At 43.5% G+C, this 17,986-nt stretch overlaps 16 non-coding genes across 16 annotated transcripts; all 16 read left to right on the top strand.

The window, feature by feature from the left end:
- Window positions 1-17: 17 nt before the first annotated feature.
- TRNAG-UCC (transfer RNA glycine (anticodon UCC)) lies at window positions 18-89 on the top strand. The gene has a single exon. It is a non-coding gene; the product is annotated as a tRNA-Gly (tRNA).
- Window positions 90-717: 628 nt separating this feature from the next.
- On the top strand, window positions 718-789 carry TRNAM-CAU (transfer RNA methionine (anticodon CAU)). Its single transcript has one exon. It is a non-coding gene; the product is annotated as a tRNA-Met (tRNA).
- Window positions 790-1,338: 549 nt separating this feature from the next.
- On the top strand, window positions 1,339-1,410 carry TRNAG-CCC (transfer RNA glycine (anticodon CCC)). The gene has a single exon. It is a non-coding gene; the product is annotated as a tRNA-Gly (tRNA).
- Window positions 1,411-2,262: 852 nt separating this feature from the next.
- Window positions 2,263-2,334, top strand: TRNAM-CAU (transfer RNA methionine (anticodon CAU)). The gene has a single exon. It is a non-coding gene; the product is annotated as a tRNA-Met (tRNA).
- Window positions 2,335-2,881: 547 nt separating this feature from the next.
- Window positions 2,882-2,953, top strand: TRNAG-UCC (transfer RNA glycine (anticodon UCC)). The gene has a single exon. It is a non-coding gene; the product is annotated as a tRNA-Gly (tRNA).
- A 628-nt stretch (window positions 2,954-3,581) lies between these two features.
- Window positions 3,582-3,653, top strand: TRNAM-CAU (transfer RNA methionine (anticodon CAU)). Its single transcript has one exon. It is a non-coding gene; the product is annotated as a tRNA-Met (tRNA).
- Window positions 3,654-4,202: 549 nt separating this feature from the next.
- TRNAG-CCC (transfer RNA glycine (anticodon CCC)) lies at window positions 4,203-4,274 on the top strand. The gene has a single exon. It is a non-coding gene; the product is annotated as a tRNA-Gly (tRNA).
- Window positions 4,275-7,092: 2,818 nt separating this feature from the next.
- On the top strand, window positions 7,093-7,164 carry TRNAG-UCC (transfer RNA glycine (anticodon UCC)). The gene has a single exon. It is a non-coding gene; the product is annotated as a tRNA-Gly (tRNA).
- Window positions 7,165-7,792: 628 nt separating this feature from the next.
- On the top strand, window positions 7,793-7,864 carry TRNAM-CAU (transfer RNA methionine (anticodon CAU)). The gene has a single exon. It is a non-coding gene; the product is annotated as a tRNA-Met (tRNA).
- Window positions 7,865-8,413: 549 nt separating this feature from the next.
- On the top strand, window positions 8,414-8,485 carry TRNAG-CCC (transfer RNA glycine (anticodon CCC)). Its single transcript has one exon. It is a non-coding gene; the product is annotated as a tRNA-Gly (tRNA).
- An 894-nt stretch (window positions 8,486-9,379) lies between these two features.
- On the top strand, window positions 9,380-9,451 carry TRNAM-CAU (transfer RNA methionine (anticodon CAU)). Its single transcript has one exon. It is a non-coding gene; the product is annotated as a tRNA-Met (tRNA).
- A 547-nt stretch (window positions 9,452-9,998) lies between these two features.
- TRNAG-UCC (transfer RNA glycine (anticodon UCC)) lies at window positions 9,999-10,070 on the top strand. The gene has a single exon. It is a non-coding gene; the product is annotated as a tRNA-Gly (tRNA).
- Window positions 10,071-10,698: 628 nt separating this feature from the next.
- On the top strand, window positions 10,699-10,770 carry TRNAM-CAU (transfer RNA methionine (anticodon CAU)). The gene has a single exon. It is a non-coding gene; the product is annotated as a tRNA-Met (tRNA).
- Window positions 10,771-12,889: 2,119 nt separating this feature from the next.
- On the top strand, window positions 12,890-12,961 carry TRNAG-UCC (transfer RNA glycine (anticodon UCC)). Its single transcript has one exon. It is a non-coding gene; the product is annotated as a tRNA-Gly (tRNA).
- Window positions 12,962-13,589: 628 nt separating this feature from the next.
- Window positions 13,590-13,661, top strand: TRNAM-CAU (transfer RNA methionine (anticodon CAU)). Its single transcript has one exon. It is a non-coding gene; the product is annotated as a tRNA-Met (tRNA).
- Window positions 13,662-15,793: 2,132 nt separating this feature from the next.
- TRNAG-UCC (transfer RNA glycine (anticodon UCC)) lies at window positions 15,794-15,865 on the top strand. Its single transcript has one exon. It is a non-coding gene; the product is annotated as a tRNA-Gly (tRNA).
- The last annotated feature ends 2,121 nt before the right edge of the window (window positions 15,866-17,986 follow it).

Genomic DNA, 17,986 nt, shown 5'->3' with positions numbered 1-17,986 from the left:
ATTGCACAGATCAGAGGGCGTTGGTGGTATAGTGGTGAGCATAGCTGCCTTCCAAGCAGTTGACCCGGGTTCGATTCCCGGCCAACGCAGTACCAATTCTTATATATTCTGCAATCAGGATATATTTTAATGCAACATGTCACAAAATGGAAATATCATGAACAGATTAATCAGCCATTATATAAAAAATAAACAAATATGTAGGCAAGCATCTCGATCGCCCCTTCTGCTATACTCATTGTCCTACTATATGATAAGTTTCATAAAGCAGAGTCACCACTCACATGAGCTGGTAATAAATATGTTACAGTGGGAAGACAATGAACGGGCTGAGGCCCGACCACACATTATAACTAAAGCATCTCTATGTTAAAAAGCATTCCTAGGTAATGTCTAGCCTCTGAAAAAAATATGTAAAATCCATCGATAAATCTGGCAAAAGTCCCCAATATTTTGGGCATACTTGTGCTCTCACCTGAATGTAGCGCCACCTTGTAGGCGCCGAAGGTAACTGCGGCTCACAAAATGTTTTATCAGAAGGCAAGTTGAGAGGAATCCAAGAGGCAGATGTCCTTGGAAAGAGCCTCTGACTGCAGCAGGAAGGATGGATGCTTCAAATTTGCACAGTTTCCTGCCCATCGTCCTCTCACGTCCCGAACGCCCAGGTCACTCCCCTGAATGCTCCTCATCTGCATAAAGAGAACCCTCTGAAAAAGGAGCAGAGTGGCGCAGCGGAAGCGTGCTGGGCCCATAACCCAGAGGTCGATGGATCGAAACCATCCTCTGCTAATTTTGCTTGATTTTTCTTCCAAGGACCAAGCTGTCATTTCCACGCTGCCGGAAAGGAAAAGCGCAAGCTTGTGCCAGCTAAGTGATATAAGACTTCTCAACTACCTGTGTCTGCTGAAATACAAGAGAGGGAGTGTCAAAGGATCCACCCTGTACTTTGAAAGTAAAGACACACAATAATAAGCATACATGACTGGTGGGACCTTCAAACACTTTTCTGTGCAGGCTTTGAATTTCATTCTTCCCTTTTTGTTATGCTCTTATCTATCTCCTGGGCATTTCATGGAATGTTCTCTCTTTCTCTTCCCTGCTTTGCTTCCCTTGCTGCCTCTATATGTTATATATATATTAATCGTACTGCTGCTTTCCATTCTTCTCTTCTGCACAGCTTTGTCCTTGGTTTTAATCCCCAGTTCCTTACCCTCTGCAAATAACGTTCTACTGCTTTTCATGTTGGTATCTAAACCAAATGCACCATTGAAGCTGGTGCAAGATAGTCATTGATCTCTGAGTCATAATATTTAGAACCGAGAGTGCAAATGTCAGAGGGCGTTGGTGGTATAGTGGTGAGCATAGCTGCTTCCCAAGCAGTTGACCCGGGTTTGATTCCCGGCCAACGCAATGCAAATACTTATATATTCTGCAAGCAGGATATACTTTAATTCAACATTTCACAAAATGGAAATATCATGAACAGATTAATCAGCCATATATAAAGAAATAAACAAATACGTAGGCAAACCTCTCGATCGCCCCTTCTGCTACATTCATTGTCCTAATATATGATAAGTTTCATAAAGCAGAGTCACCACTCACATGTGCTGGTAATAAATATGTTACAGTGGGCAGACATTATAACTCTAGCATCTCTATGTTAGAAAGCATTTCTAGGCAATATCTAGCCTCTGAAAAAAATATACAAGATCCACCGATAAATCTGTCAAAAGTCCTTAACATTTTGTGCATACTTGTGCTCTCACCTGCATGTAGCGCCACCTTGTAGCTGTCGAAGGTAACTGCGGCTCACAAAATGTTTTATCAGAAGGCAAGTTGAGAGGAATCCAAGAGGCAGATGTCCATGGAAAGAGCGTCTCACTGCAGCAGGAAGGTTGGATGATTCAAATTTGCATAGTTTCCTGTCCAACGTCCACAACGCTCCCAAACGCTCAAAAGCCTCACACCGGGTAGATCTCTGGCACCCAGGTAAAGCCAAATCCTGAGCATGCTAGCGCTAGTATCACAGAGAGAGATATAGAGGGTTGAAGAGCTGCTGTCTTGATAAAGGTTTGAAACGGCCAGTGCCTGAGAGTGTCTGACTTTCAGTTATGACTGATTGTGAGAGGGGAAGATGACGTTTTTCTATACCCAGCATGCCTTGCGATATACTTAGGCAAATGAGGTGAGAGCCCGACCAATCCCACGCTACTCTGCTGAATGCTCCTCATCTGCATAAAGAGAACACTTTCCCAAAGCAGCAGAGTGGCGCAGCGGAAGCGTGCTGGGCCCATAACCCAGAGGTCGATGGATCGAAACCATCCTCTGCTAATTTTGCTTGATTTTTCTTCCAAGGACCAAGCTGTCATTTCCAGGCTGCCAGCAAGGAAAAGCGCAAGCTTGTGCCAGCTATGGTAGAAACGACTTCTGAACTATCTGTGTCTGCTGAAATACAAGAGAGGGATCGTCAAAGGATCCACCCTGTACCTTGAAAGTAAAGACACACAATAATAAGCATAAATGACTGGTGGGACCTTCAAACACTTTTCTGGGCATGCTTTGAATATCATTCTTCCCTTTTTGTTCTGCTCTTATCTATCTCCTGGGCATTTCCTGGAATGTTCTCTCTTTCTTTTCCCTGCTTTGCTTCCCATGCTGCCTCTATATGTTCATATCCATTATATGTACTGCTGCTTACCATTCTACTCTTTTTCACAGCTTTGTCCTTGGTTTCAATCCCAGTTCCTTACAATCTGCTAAAACCTTTCTACTGCTTCTCATGTTGGTATCTAAACCAAATGCACCATTGAAGCTGGTGCAAGATAGACATTGAACTCAGGGTCGTAATGTTTAGAACCGAGATTGCACAGATCAGAGGGCGTTGGTGGTATAGTGGTGAGCATAGCTGCCTTCCAAGCAGTTGACCCGGGTTCGATTCCCGGCCAACGCAATACCAATTCTTATATATTCTGCAATCAGGATATATTTTAATGCAACATGTCACAAAATGGAAATATCATGAACAGATTAATCAGCCATTATATAAAAAATAAACAAATATGTAGGCAAGCATCTCGATCGCCCCTTCTGCTATACTCATTGTCCTACTATATGATAAGTTTCATAAAGCAGAGTCACCACTCACATGAGCTGGTAATAAATATGTTACAGTGGGCAGACAATGAAAGGGCTGAGGCCCGACCACACATTGTAACTAAAGCATCTCTATGTTAAAAAGCATTCCTAGGTAATGTCTAGCCTCTGAAAAAAATATGTAAAATCCATCGATAAATCTGGCAAAAGTCCCCAATATTTTGGGCATACTTGTGCTCTCACCTGAATGTAGCGCCACCTTGTAGGCGCCGAAGGTAACTGCGGCTCACAAAATGTTTTATCAAAAGGCAAGTTGAGAGGAATCCAAGAGGCAGATGTCCTTGGAAAGAGCCTCTGACTGCAGCAGGAAGGATGGATGCTTCAAATTTGCACAGTTTCCTGCCCATCGTCCTCTCACGTCCCGAACGCCCACGTCACTCCCCTGAATGCTCCTCATCTGCATAAAGAGAACCCTCTGAAAAAGGAGCAGAGTGGCGCAGCGGAAGCGTGCTGGGCCCATAACCCAGAGGTCGATGGATCGAAACCATCCTCTGCTAATTTTGCTTGATTTTTCTTCCAAGGACCAAGCTGTCATTTCCACGCTGCCGGAAAGGAAAAGCGCAAGCTTGTGCCAGCTAAGTGATATAAGACTTCTCAACTACCTGTGTCTGCTGAAATACAAGAGAGGGAGTGTCAAAGGATCCACCCTGTACTTTGAAAGTAAAGACACACAATAATAAGCATACATGACTGGTGGGACCTTCAAACACTTTTCTGTGCAGGCTTTGAATTTCATTCTTCCCTTTTTGTTCTGCTCTTATCTATCTCCTGGGCATTTCATGGAATGTTCTCTCTTTCTCTTCCCTGCTTTGCTTCCCTTGCTGCCTCTATATGTTATATATATATTAATTGTACTGCTGCTTTCCATTCTTCTCTTCTGCACAGCTTTGTCCTTGGTTTTAATCCCCAGTTCCTTACCCTCTGCAAATAACGTTCTACTGCTTTTCATGTTGGTATCTAAACCAAATGCACCATTGAAGCTGGTGCAAGATAGTCATTGATCTCTGAGTCATAACATTTAGAACCGAGAGCGCAAATGTCAGAGGGCATTGGTGGTATAGTGGTGAGCATAGCTGCTTCCCAAGCAGTTGACCCGGGTTTGATTCCCGGCCAACGCAATGCAAATACTTATATATTCTGCAAGCAGGATATACTTTAATTCAACATTTCACAAAATGGAAATATCATGAACAGATTAATCAGTCATATATAAAGAAATAAACAAATACATAGGCAAACCTCTCGATCGCCCCTTCTGCTACATTCATTGTCCTAATATATGATAAGTTTAATAAAGCAGAGTCACCACTCACATGTGCTGGTAATAAATATGTTACAGTGGGCAGACAATGAAAGGGCTGAGGCCCGACCAGACATTATAACTCTAGCATCTCTATGTTAGAAAGCATTTCTAGGCAATATCTAGCCTCTGAAAAAAATATACAAGATCCACCGATAAATCTGTCAAAAGTCCTTAACATTTTGTGCATACTTGTGCTCTCACCTGCATGTAGCGCCACCTTGTAGCTGTCGAAGGTAACTGCGGCTCACAAAATGTTTTATCAGAAGGCAAGTTGAGAGGAATCCAAGAGGCAGATGTCCATGGAAAGAGCGTCTCACTGCAGCAGGAAGGTTGGATGATTCAAATTTGCATAGTTTCCTGTCCAACGTCCACAACGCTCCCAAACGCTCAAAAGCCTCACACCGGGTAGATCTCTGGCACCCAGGTAAAGCCAAATCTTGAGCATGCTAGCGCTAGTATCACAGAGAGAGATATAGAGGGTTCAAGAGCTGCTGTCTTGATAAAGGTTTGAAACGGCTAGTGCCTGAGAGTGTCTGACTTTCAGTTATGACTGATTGTGAGAGGGGAAGATGACGTTTTTCTATACCCAGCATGCCTTGCGATATACTTAGGCAAATGAGGTGAGAGCCCGACCAATCCCACGCTACTCTGCTGAATGCTCCTCATCTGCATAAAGAGAACACTTTCCCAAAGCAGCAGAGTGGCGCAGCGGAAGCGTGCTGGGCCCATAACCCAGAAGTCGATAGATCGAAACCATCCTCTGCTAATTTTGCTTGATTTTTCTTCCAAGGACCAAGCTGTCATTTCCAGGCTGCCAGCAAGGAAAAGCGCAAGCTTGTGCCAGCTATGGTAGAAACGACTTCTGAACTATCTGTGTCTGCTGAAATACAAGAGAGGGATCGTCAAAGGATCCACCCTGTACCTTGAATGTAAAGACACACAATAATAAGCATAAATGACTGGTGGGACCTTCACACACTTTTCTGGGCATGCTTTGAATATCATTCTTCTCTTTTTGTTCTGCTCTTATCTATCTCCTGGGCATTTCCTGGAATGTTCTCTCTTTCTTTTCCCTGCTTTGCTTCCCATGCTGCCTCTATATGTTCATATCCATTATTTGTACTGCTGCTTACCATTCTTCTCTTCTTCACAGCTTTGTCCTTGGTTTCAATCCCAGTTCCTTACAATCTGCTAAAACCTTTCTACTGCTTCTCATGTTGGTATCTAAACCAAATGCACCATTGAAGCTGGTGCAAGATAGACATTGAACTCAGGGTCGTAATGTTTAGAACCGAGATTGCACAGATCAGAGGGCGTTGGTGGTATAGTGGTAAGCATAGCTGCCTTCCAAGCAGTTGACCCGGGTTTGATTACCGGCCAACGCAGTACCAAATCTTATATATTCTGCAATCAGGATATATTTTAATGCAACATGTCACAAAATGGAAATATCATGAACAGATTAATCAGCCATTATATAAAAAATAAACAAATACGTAGGCAAGCATCTCGATCGCCCCTTCTGCCATACTCATTGTCCTACTATATGATAAGTTTCATAAAGCAGAGTCACCACTCACATGAGCTGGTAATAAATATGTTACAGTGGGAAGACAATGAACGGGCTGAGGCCCGACCACACATTATAACTAAAGCATCTCTATGTTAAAAAGCATTCCTAGCTAATGTCTAGCCTCTGAAAAAAATATGTAAAATCCATCGATAAATCTGGCAAAAGTCCCCAATATTTTGGGCATACTTGTGCTCTCACCTGAATGTAGCGCCACCTTGTAGGCGCCGAAGGTAACTGCGGCTCACAAAATGTTTTATCAGAAGGCAAGTTGAGAGGAATCCAAGAGGCAGATGTTCTTGGAAAGAGCCTCTGACTGCAGCAGGAAGGATGGATGCTTCAAATTTGCACAGTTTCCTGCCCATCGTCCTCTCACGTCCCGAACGCCCACGTCACTCCCCTGAATGCTCCTCATCTGCATAAAGAGAACACTCTGAAAAAGGAGCAGAGTGGCGCAGCGGAAGCGTGCTGGGCCCATAACCCAGAGGTCGATGGATCTAAACCATCCTCTGCTAATTTTGCTTGATTTTTCTTCCAAGGACCAAGCTGTCATTTCCACGCTGCCGGAAAGGAAAAGCGCAAGCTTGTGCCAGCTAAGTGATATAAGACTTCTCAACTACCTGTGTCTGCTGAAATACAAGAGAGGGAGTGTCAAAGGATCCACCCTGTACTTTGAAAGTAAAGACACACAATAATAAGCATACATGACTGGTGGGACCTTCAAACACTTTTCTGTGCAGGCTTTGAATTTCATTCTTCCCTTTTTGTTCTGCTCTTATCTATCTCCTGGGCATTTCATGGAATGTTCTCTCTTTCTCTTCCCTGCTTTGCTTCCCTTGCTGCCTCTATATGTTATATATATATTAATTGTACTGCTGCTTTCCATTCTTCTCTTCTGCACAGCTTTGTCCTTGGTTTCAATCCCAGTTCCTTACAATCTGCTAAAACCTTTCTACTGCTTCTCATGTTGGTATCTAAACCAAATGCACCATTGAAGCTGGTGCAAGATAGACATTGAACTCAGGGTCGTAATGTTTAGAACCGAGATTGCACAGATCAGAGGGTGTTGGTGGTATAGTGGTGAGCATAGCTGCCTTCCAAGCAGTTGACCCGGGTTCGATTCCCGGCCAACGCAGTACCAATTCTTATATATTCTGCAATCAGGATATATTTTAATGCAACATGTCACAAAATGGAAATATCATGAACAGATTAATCAGCCATTATATAAAAAATAAACAAATATGTAGGCAAGCATCTCGATCGCCCCTTCTGCTATACTCATTGTCCTACTATATGATAAGTTTCATAAAGCAGAGTCACCACTCACATGAGCTGGTAATAAATATGTTACAGTGGGAAGACAATGAACGGGCTGAGGCCCGACCACACATTATAACTAAAGCATCTCTATGTTAAAAAGCATTCCTAGGTAATGTCTAGCCTCTGAAAAAAATATGTAAAATCCATCGATAAATCTGGCAAAAGTCCCCAATATTTTGGGCATACTTGTGCTCTCACCTGAATGTAGCGCCACCTTGTAGGCGCCGAAGGTAACTGCGGCTCACAAAATGTTTTATCAGAAGGCAAGTTGAGAGGAATCCAAGAGGCAGATGTCCTTGGAAAGAGCCTCTGACTGCAGCAGGAAGGATGGATGCTTCAAATTTGCACAGTTTCCTGCCCATCGTCCTCTCACGTCCCGAACGCCCACGGCACTCCCCTGAATGCTCCTCATCTGCATAAAGAGAACACTCTGAAAAAGGAGCAGAGTGGCGCAGCGGAAGCGTGCTGGGCCCATAACCCAGAGGTCGATGGATCGAAACCATCCTCTGCTAATTTTGCTTGATTTTTCTTCCAAGGACCAAGCTGTCATTTCCACGCTGCCGGAAAGGAAAAGCGCAAGCTTGTGCCAGCTAAGTGATATAAGACTTCTCAACTACCTGTGTCTGCTGAAATACAAGAGAGGGAGTGTCAAAGGATCCACCCTGTACTTTGAAAGTAAAGACACACAATAATAAGCATAGATGACTGGTGGGACCTTCAAACACTTTTCTGTGCAGGCTTTGAATTTCATTCTTCCCTTTTTGTTCTGCTCTTATCTATCTCCTGGGCATTTCATGGAATGTTCTCTCTTTCTCTTCCCTGCTTTGCTTCCCTTGCTGCCTCTATATGTTATATATATATTAATTGTACTGCTGCTTTCCATTCTTCTCTTCTGCACAGCTTTGTCCTTGGTTTTAATCCCCAGTTCCTTACCCTCTGCAAATAACGTTCTACTGCTTTTCATGTTGATATCTAAACCAAATGCACCATTGAAGCTGGTGCAAGATAGTCATTGATCTCTGAGTCATAATATTTAGAACCGAGAGCGCAAATGTCAGAGGGCGTTGGTGGTATAGTGGTGAGCATAGCTGCTTCCCAAGCAGTTGACCCAGGTTCGATTCCCGGCCAACGCAATGCAAATACTTATATATTCTGCAAGCAGGATATACTTTAATTCAACATTTCACAAAATGGAAATATCATGAACAGATTAATCAGCCATATATAAAGAAATAAACAAATACGTAGGCAAACCTCTCGATTGCCCCTTCTGCTACATTCATTGTCCTAATATATGATAAGTTTCATAAAGCAGAGTCACCACTCACATGTGCTGGTAATAAATATGTTACAGTGGGCAGACAATGAAAGGGCTGAGGCCCGACCAGACATTATAACTCTAGCATCTCTATGTTAGAAAGCATTTCTAGGCAATATCTAGCCTCTGAAAAAAATATACAAGATCCACCGATAAATCTGTCAAAAGTCCTTAACATTTTGTGCATACTTGTGCTCTCACCTGCATGTAGCGCCACCTTGTAGCTGTCGAAGGTAACTGCGGCTCACAAAATGTTTTATCAGAAGGCAAGTTGAGAGGAATCCAAGAGGCAGATGTCCATGGAAAGAGCGTCTCACTGCAGCAGGAAGGTTGGATGATTCAAATTTGCATAGTTTCCTGTCCAACGTCCACAACGCTCCCAAACGCTCAAAAGCCTCACACCGGGCAAGCCCTCACCGGGTAGATCTCTGGCACCCAGGTAAAGCCAAATCCTGAGCATGCTAGCGCTAGTATCACAGAGAGAGATATAGAGGGTTCAAGAGCTGCTGTCTTGATAAAGGTTTGAAACGGCTAGTGCCTGAGAGTGTCTGACTTTCAGTTATGACTGATTGTGAGAGGGGAAGATGAAGTTTTTCTATACCCAGCATGCCTTGCGATATACTTAGGCAAATGAGGTGAGAGCCCGACCAATCCCACGCTACTCTGCTGAATGCTCCTCATCTGCATAAAGAGAACAGTTTCCCAAAGCAGCAGAGTGGCGCAGCGGAAGCGTGCTGGGCCCATAACCCAGAGGTCGATGGATCGAAACCATCCTCTGCTAATTTTGCTTGATTTTTCTTCCAAGGACCAAGCTGTCATTTCCAGGCTGCCAGCAAGGAAAAGCGCAAGCTTGTGCCAGCTATGGTAGAAACGACTTCTGAACTATCTGTGTCTGCTGAAATACAAGAGAGGGATCGTCAAAGGATCCACCCTGTACCTTGAAAGTAAAGACACACAATAATAAGCATAAATGACTGGTGGGACCTTCAAGCACTTTTCTGGGCATGCTTTCAATATCATTCTTCCCTTTTTGTTCTGCTCTTATCTATCTCCTGGGCATTTCCTGGAATGTTCTCTCTTTCTTTTCCCTGCTTTGCTTCCCATGCTGTCTCTATATGTTCATATCCATTATTTGTACTGCTGCTTACCATTCTTCTCTTCTTCACAGCTTTGTCCTTGGTTTCAATCCCAGTTCCTTACAATCTGCTAAAACCTTTCTACTGCTTCTCATGTTGGTATCTAAACCAAATGCACCATTGAAGCTGGTGCAAGATAGACATTGAACTCAGGGTCGTAATGTTTAGAACCGAGATTGCACAGATCAGAGGGTGTTGGTGGTATAGTGGTGAGCATAGCTGCCTTCCAAGCAGTTGACCCGGGTTCGATTCCCGGCCAACGCAGTACCAATTCTTATATATTCTGCAATCAGGATATATTTTAATGCAACATGTCACAAAATGGAAATATCATGAACAGATTAATCAGCCATTATATAAAAAATAAACAAATATGTAGGCAAGCATCTCGATCGCCCCTTCTGCTATACTCATTGTCCTACTATATGATAAGTTTCATAAAGCAGAGTCACCACTCACATGAGCTGGTAATAAATATGTTACAGTGGGAAGACAATGAACGGGCTGAGGCCCGACCACACATTATAACTAAAGCATCTCTATGTTAAAAAGCATTCCTAGGTAATGTCTAGCCTCTGAAAAAAATATGTAAAATCCATCGATAAATCTGGCAAAACTCCCCAATATTTTGGGCATACTTGTGCTCTCACCTGAATGTAGCGCCACCTTGTAGGCGCCGAAGGTAACTGCGGCTCACAAAATGTTTTATCAGAAGGCAAGTTGAGAGGAATCCAAGAGGCAGATGTCCTTGGAAAGAGCCTCTGACTGCAGCAGGAAGGATGGATGCTTCAAATTTGCACAGTTTCCTGCCCATCGTCCTCTCACGTCCCGAACGCCCACGTCACTCCCCTGAATGCTCCTCATCTGCATAAAGAGAACCCTCTGAAAAAGGAGCAGAGTGGCGCAGCGGAAGCGTGCTGGGCCCATAACCCAGAGGTCGATGGATCGAAACCATCCTCTGCTAATTTTGCTTGATTTTTCTTCCAAAGACCAAGCTGTCATTTCCACGCTGCCGGAAAGGAAAAGCGCAAGCTTGTGCCAGCTAAGTGATATAAGACTTCTCAACTACCTGTGTCTGCTGAAATACAAGAGAGGGAGTGTCAAAGGATCCACCCTGTACTTTGAAAGTAAAGACACACAATAATAAGCATACATGACTGGTGGGACCTTCAAACACTTTTCTGTGCAGGCTTTGAATTTCATTCTTCCCTTTTTGTTCTGCTCTTATCTATCTCCTGGGCATTTCATGGAATGTTCTCTCTTTCTCTTCCCTGCTTTGCTTCCCTTGCTGCCTCTATATGTTATATATATATTAATTGTACTGCTGCTTTCCATTCTTCTCTTCTGCACAGCTTTGTCCTTGGTTTTAATCCCCAGTTCCTTACCCTCTGCAAATAACGTTCTACTGCTTTTCATGTTGGTATCTAAACCAAATGCACCATTGAAGCTGGTGCAAGATAGTCATTGATCTCTGAGTCATAATATTTAGAACCGAGAGCGCAAATGTCAGAGGGCGTTGGTGGTATAGTGGAGAGCATAGCTCCTTCCCAAGCAGTTGACCCAGGTTTGATTCCCGGCCAACGCAATGCAAATACTTATGTATTCTGCAAGCAGGATATACTTTAATTCAACATTTCACAAAATGGAAATATCATGAACAGATTAATCAGCCATATATAAAGAAATAAACAAATACGTAGGCAAACCTCTCGATCGCCCCTTCTGCTACATTCATTGTCCTAATATATGATAAGTTTCATAAAGCAGAGTCACCACTCACATGTGCTGGTAATAAATATGTTACAGTGGGCAGACAATGAAAGGGCTGAGGCCCGACCAGACATTATAACTCTAGCATCTCTATGTTAGAAAGCATTTCTAGGCAATATCTAGCCTCTGAAAAAAATATACAAGATCCACCGATAAATCTGTCAAAAGTCCTTAACATTTTGTGCATACTTGTGCTCTCACCTGCATGTAGCGCCACCTTGTAGCTGTCGAAGGTAACTGCGGCTCACAAAATGTTTTATCAGAAGGCAAGTTGAGATGAATCCAAGAGGCAGATGTCCATGGAAAGAGCGTCTCACTGCAGCAGGAAGGTTGGATGATTCAAATTTGCATAGTTTCCTGTCCAACGTCCACAACGCTCCCAAACGCTCAAAAGCCTCACACCGGGTAGATCTCTGGCACCCAGGTAAAGCCAAATCCTGAGCATGCTAGCGCTAGTATCACAGAGAGAGATATAGAGGGTTCAAGAGCTGCTGTCTTGATAAAGGTTTCAAACGGCTAGTGCCTGAGAGTGTCTGACTTTCAGTTATGACTGATTGTGAGAGGGGAAGATGAAGTTTTTCTATACCCAGCATGCCTTGCGATATACTTAGGCAAATGAGGTGAGAGCCCGACCAATCCCACGCTACTCTGCTGAATGCTCCTCATCTGCATAAAGAGAACAGTTTCCCAAAGCAGCAGAGTGGCGCAGCGGAAGCGTGCTGGCCCCATAACCCAGAGGTCGATGGATCGAAACCATCCTCTGCTAATTTTGCTTGATTTTTCTTCCAAGGACCAAGCTGTCATTTCCAGGCTGCCAGCAAGGAAAAGCGCAAGCTTGTGCCAGCTATGGTAGAAACGACTTCTGAACTATCTGTGTCTGCTGAAATACAAGAGAGGGATCGTCAAAGGATCCACCCTGTACCTTGAAAGTAAAGACACACAATAATAAGCATAAATGACTGGTGGGACCTTCACACACTTTTCTGGGCATGCTTTGAATATCATTCTTCCCTTTTTGTTCTGCTCTTATCTATCTCCTGGGCATTTCCTGGAATGTTCTCTCTTTCTTTTCCCTGCTTTGCTTCCCATGCTGCCTCTATATGTTCATATCCATTATTTGTACTGCTGCTTACCATTCTTCTCTTCTTCACAGCTTTGTCCTTGGTTTCAATCCCAGTTCCTTACAATCTGCTAAAACCTTTCTACTGCTTCTCATGTTGGTATCTAAACCAAATGCACCATTGAAGCTGGTGCAAGATAGACATTGAACTCAGGGTCGTAATGTTTAGAACCGAGATTGCACAGATCAGAGGGCGTTGGTGGTATAGTGGTGAGCATAGCTGCCTTCCAAGCAGTTGACCCGGGTTCGATTCCCGGCCAACGCAGTACCAATTCTTATATATTCTGCAATCAGGATATATTTTAATGCAACATGTCACAAAATGGAAATATCATGAACAGATTAATCAGCCATTATATAAAAAATAAACAAATATGTAGGCAAGCATCTCGATCGCCCCTTCTGCTATACTCATTGTCCTACTATATGATAAGTTTCATAAAGCAGAGTCACCACTCACATGAGCTGGTAATAAATATGTTACAGTGGGAAGACAATGAACGGGCTGAGGCCCGACCACACATTATAACTAAAGCATCTCTATGTTAAAAAGCATTCCTAGGTAATGTCTAGCCTCTGAAAAAAATATGTAAAATCCATCGATAAATCTGGCAAAACTCCCCAATATTTTGGGCATACTTGTGCTCTCACCTGAATGTAGCGCCACCTTGTAGGCGCCGAAGGTAACTGCGGCTCACAAAATGTTTTATCAGAAGGCAAGTTGAGAGGAATCCAAGAGGCAGATGTCCTTGGAAAGAGCCTCTGACTGCAGCAGGAAGGATGGATGCTTCAAATTTGCACAGTTTCCTGCCCATCGTCCTCTCACAGCCCGAACGCCCACGTCACTCCCCTGAATGCTCCTCGTCTGCATAAAGAGAACCCTCTGAAAAAGGAGCAGAGTGGCGCAGCGGAAGCGTGCTGGGCCCATAACCCAGAGGTCGATGGATCGAAACCATCCTCTGCTAATTTTGCTTGATTTTTCTTCCAAGGACCAAGCTGTCATTTCCACGCTGCCGGAAAGGAAAAGCGCAAGCTTGTGCCAGCTAAGTGATATAAGACTTCTCAACTACCTGTGTCTGCTGAAATACAAGAGAGGGAGTGTCAAAGGATCCACCCTGTACTTTGAAAGTAAAGACACACAATAATAAGCATACATGACTGGTGGGACCTTCAAACACTTTTCTGTGCAGGCTTTGAATTTCATTCTTCCCTTTTTGTTCTGCTCTTATCTATCTCCTGGGCATTTCATGGAATGTTCTCTCTTTCTCTTCCCTGCTTTGCTTCCCTTGCTGCCTCTATATGTTATATATATATTAATTGTACTGCTGCTTTCCATTCTTCTCTTCTGCACAGCTTTGTCCTTGGTTTTAATCCCCAGTTCCTTACCCTCTGCAAATAACGTTCTACTGCTTTTCATGTTGGTATCTAAACCAAATGCACCATTGAAGCTGGTGCAAGATAGTCATTGATCTCTGAGTCATAATATTTAGAACCGAGAGCGCAAATGTCAGAGGGCGTTGGTGGTATAGTGGAGAGCATAGCTCCTTCCCAAGCAGTTGACCCGGGTTTGATTCCCGGCCAACGCAATGCAAATACTTATGTATTCTGCAAGCAGGATATACTTTAATTCAACATTTCACAAAATGGAAATATCATGAACAGATTAATCAGCCATATATAAAGAAATAAACAAATACGTAGGCAAACCTCTCGATCGCCCCTTCTGCTACATTCATTGTCCTAATATATGATAAGTTTCATAAAGCAGAGTCACCACTCACATGTGCTGGTAATAAATATGTTACAGTGGGCAGACAATGAAAGGGCTGAGGCCCGACCAGACATTATAACTCTAGCATCTCTATGTTAGAAAGCATTTCTAGGCAATATCTAGCCTCTGAAAAAAATATACAAGATCCACCGATAAATCTGTCAAAAGTCCTTAACATTTTGTGCATACTTGTGCTCTCACCTGCATGTAGCGCCACCTTGTAGCTGTCGAAGGTAACTGCGGCTCACAAAATGTTTTATCAGAAGGCAAGTTGAGAGGAATCCAAGAGGCAGATGTCCATGGAAAGAGTGTCTCACTGCAGCAGGAAGGTTGGATGATTCAAATTTGCATAGTTTCCTGTCCAACGTCCACAACGCTCCCAAACGCTCAAAAGCCTCACACCGGGCAAGCCCTCACCGGGTAGATCTCTGGCACCCAGGTAAAGCCAAATCCTGAGCATGCTAGCACTAGTATCACAGAGCGAGATATAGAGGGTTCAAGAGCTGCTGTCTTGATAAAGGTTTGAAACGGCTAGTGCCTGAGTGTCTGACTTTCAGTTATGACTGATTGTGAGAGGGGAAGATGACGTTTTTCTATACCCAGCATGCCTTGCGATATACTTAGGCAAATGAGGTGAGAGCCCGACCAATACCACGCTACTCTGCTGAATGCTCCTCATCTGCATAAAGAGAACACTTTCCCAAAGCAGAAGAGTGGCGCAGCGGAAGCGTGCAGGGCCCATAACCCAGAGGTCGATGGATCGAAACCATCCTCTGCTAATTTTGCTTGATTTTTCTTCCAAGGACCAAGCTGTCATTTCCAGGCTGCCAGCAAGGAAAAGCGCAAGCTTGTGCCAGCTATGGTAGAAACGACTTCTGAACTATCTGTGTCTGCTGAAATACAAGAGAGGGATCGTCAAAGGATCCACCCTGTACCTTGAAAGTAAAGACACACAATAATAAGCATAAATGAATGGTGGTACCTTCACACACTTTTCTGGGCATGCTTTGAATATCATTCTTCCCTTTTTGTTCTGCTCTTATCTATCTCCTGGGCATTTCCTGGAATGTTCTCTCTTTCTTTTCCCTGCTTTGCTTCCCATTCTGCCTCTATATGTTCATATCCATTATTTGTACTGCTGCTTACCATTCTTCTCTTCTTCACAGCTTTGTCCTTGGTTTCAATCCCAGTTCCTTACAATCTGCTAAAACCTTTCTACTGCTTCTCATGTTGGTATCTAAACCAAATGCACCATTGAAGCTGGTGCAAGATAGACATTGAACTCAGGGTCGTAATGTTTAGAACCGAGATTGCACAGATCAGAGGGCGTTGGTGGTATAGTGGTGAGCATAGCTGCCTTCCAAGCAGTTGACCCGGGTTCGATTCCCGGCCAACGCAATACCAATTCTTATATATTCTGCAATCAGGATATATTTTAATGCAACATGTCACAAAATGGAAATATCATGAACAGATTAATCAGCCATTATATAAAAAATAAACAAATATGTAGGCAAGCATCTCGATCGCCCCTTCTGCTATACTCATTGTCCTACTATATGATAAGTTTCATAAAGCAGAGTCACCACTCACATGAGCTGGTAATAAATATGTTACAGTGGGAAGACAATGAACGGGCTGAGGCCCGACCACACATTATAACTAAAGCATCTCTATGTTAAAAAGCATTCCTAGGTAATGTCTAGCCTCTGAAAAAAATATGTAAAATCCATCGATAAATCTGGCAAAAGTCCCCAATATTTTGGGCATACTTGTGCTCTCACCTGAATGTAGCGCCACCTTGTAGGCGCCGAAGGTAACTGCGGCTCACAAAATGTTTTATCAGAAGGCAAGTTGAGAGGAATCCAAGAGGCAGATGTCCTTGGAAAGAGCCTCTGACTGCAGCAGGAAGGATGGATGCTTCAAATTTGCACAGTTTCCTGCCCATCGTCCTCTCACGTCCCGAACGCCCACGTCACTCCCCTGAATGCTCCTCATCTGCATAAAGAGAACCCTCTGAAAAAGGAGCAGAGTGGCGCAGCGGAAGCGTGCTGGGCCCATAACCCAGAGGTCGATGGATTGAATCCATCCTCTGCTAATTTTGCTTGATTTTTCTTCCAAGGACCTAGCTGTCATTTCCACGCTGCCGGAAAGGAAAAGCGCAAGCTTGTGCCAGCTAAGTGATATAAGACTTCTCAACTACCTGTGTCTGCTGAAATACAAGAGAGGGAGTGTCAAAGGATCCACCCTGTACTTTGAAAGTAAAGACACACAATAATAAGCATACATGACTGGTGGGACCTTCAAACACTTTTCTGTGCAGGCTTTGAATTTCATTCTTCCCTTTTTGTTCTGCTCTTATCTATCTCCTGGGCATTTCATGGAATGTTCTCTCTTTCTCTTCCCTGCTTTGCTTCCCTTGCTGCCTCTATATGTTATATATATATTAATTGTACTGCTGCTTTCCATTCTTCTCTTCTGCACAGCTTTGTCCTTGGTTTTAATCCCCAGTTCCTTACCCTCTGCAAATAACGTTCTACTGCTTTTCATGTTGGTATCTAAACCAAATGCACCATTGAAGCTGGTGCAAGATAGTCATTGATCTCTGAGTCATAATATTTAGAACCGAGAGCGCAAATGTCAGAGGGCGTTGGTGGTATAGTGGTGAGCATAGCTGCTTCCCAAGCAGTTGACCCGGGTGCGATTCCCAGCCAACGCAATGCAAATACTTATATATTCTGCAAGCAGGATATACTTTAATTCAACATTTCACAAAATGGAAATATCATGAACAGATTAATCAGCCATATATAAAGAAATAAACAAATACGTAGGAAAACCTCTCGATCGCCCCTTCTGCTACATTCATTGTCCTAATATATGATAAGTTTCATAAAGCAGAGTCACCACTCACATGTGCTGGTAATAAATATGTTACAGTGGGCAGACAATGAAAGGGCTGAGGCCCGACCAGACATTATAACTCTAGCATCTCTATGTTAGAAAGCATTTCTAGGCAATATCTAGCCTCTGAAAAAAATATACAAGATCCACCGATAAATCTGTCAAAAGTCCTTAACATTTTGTGCATACTTGTGCTCTCACCTGCATGTAGCGCCACCTTGTAGCTGTCGAAGGTAACTGCGGCTCACAAAATGTTTTATCAGAAGGCAAGTTGAGAGGAATCCAAGAGGCAGATGTCCATGGAAAGAGCGTCTCACTGCAGCAGGAAGGTTGGATGATTCAAATTTGCATAGTTTCCTGTCCAACGTCCACAACGCTCCCAAATGCTCAAAAGCCTCAGCCCTCACCGGGTAGATCTCTAGTACCCAGGTAAAGCCAAATCCTGAGCATGCTAGCGCTAGTATCACAGAGAGAGATATAGAGGGTTCAAGAGCTGCTGTCTTGATAAAGGTTTGAAACGGCTAGTGCCTGAGAGTGTCTGACTTTCAGTTATGACTGATTGTGAGAGGGGAAGATGAAGTTTTTCTATACCCAGCATGCCTTGCGATATACTTA

This window comes from Lissotriton helveticus, chromosome 11 (assembly GCF_964261635.1).
Source record: "Lissotriton helveticus chromosome 11, aLisHel1.1, whole genome shotgun sequence".
NCBI lineage: Eukaryota > Metazoa > Chordata > Amphibia > Caudata > Salamandridae > Lissotriton > Lissotriton helveticus.
The sequence above is the reverse complement of the archived record's forward strand: the minus strand, read 5'-3'. Positions and strand labels throughout refer to the sequence as shown.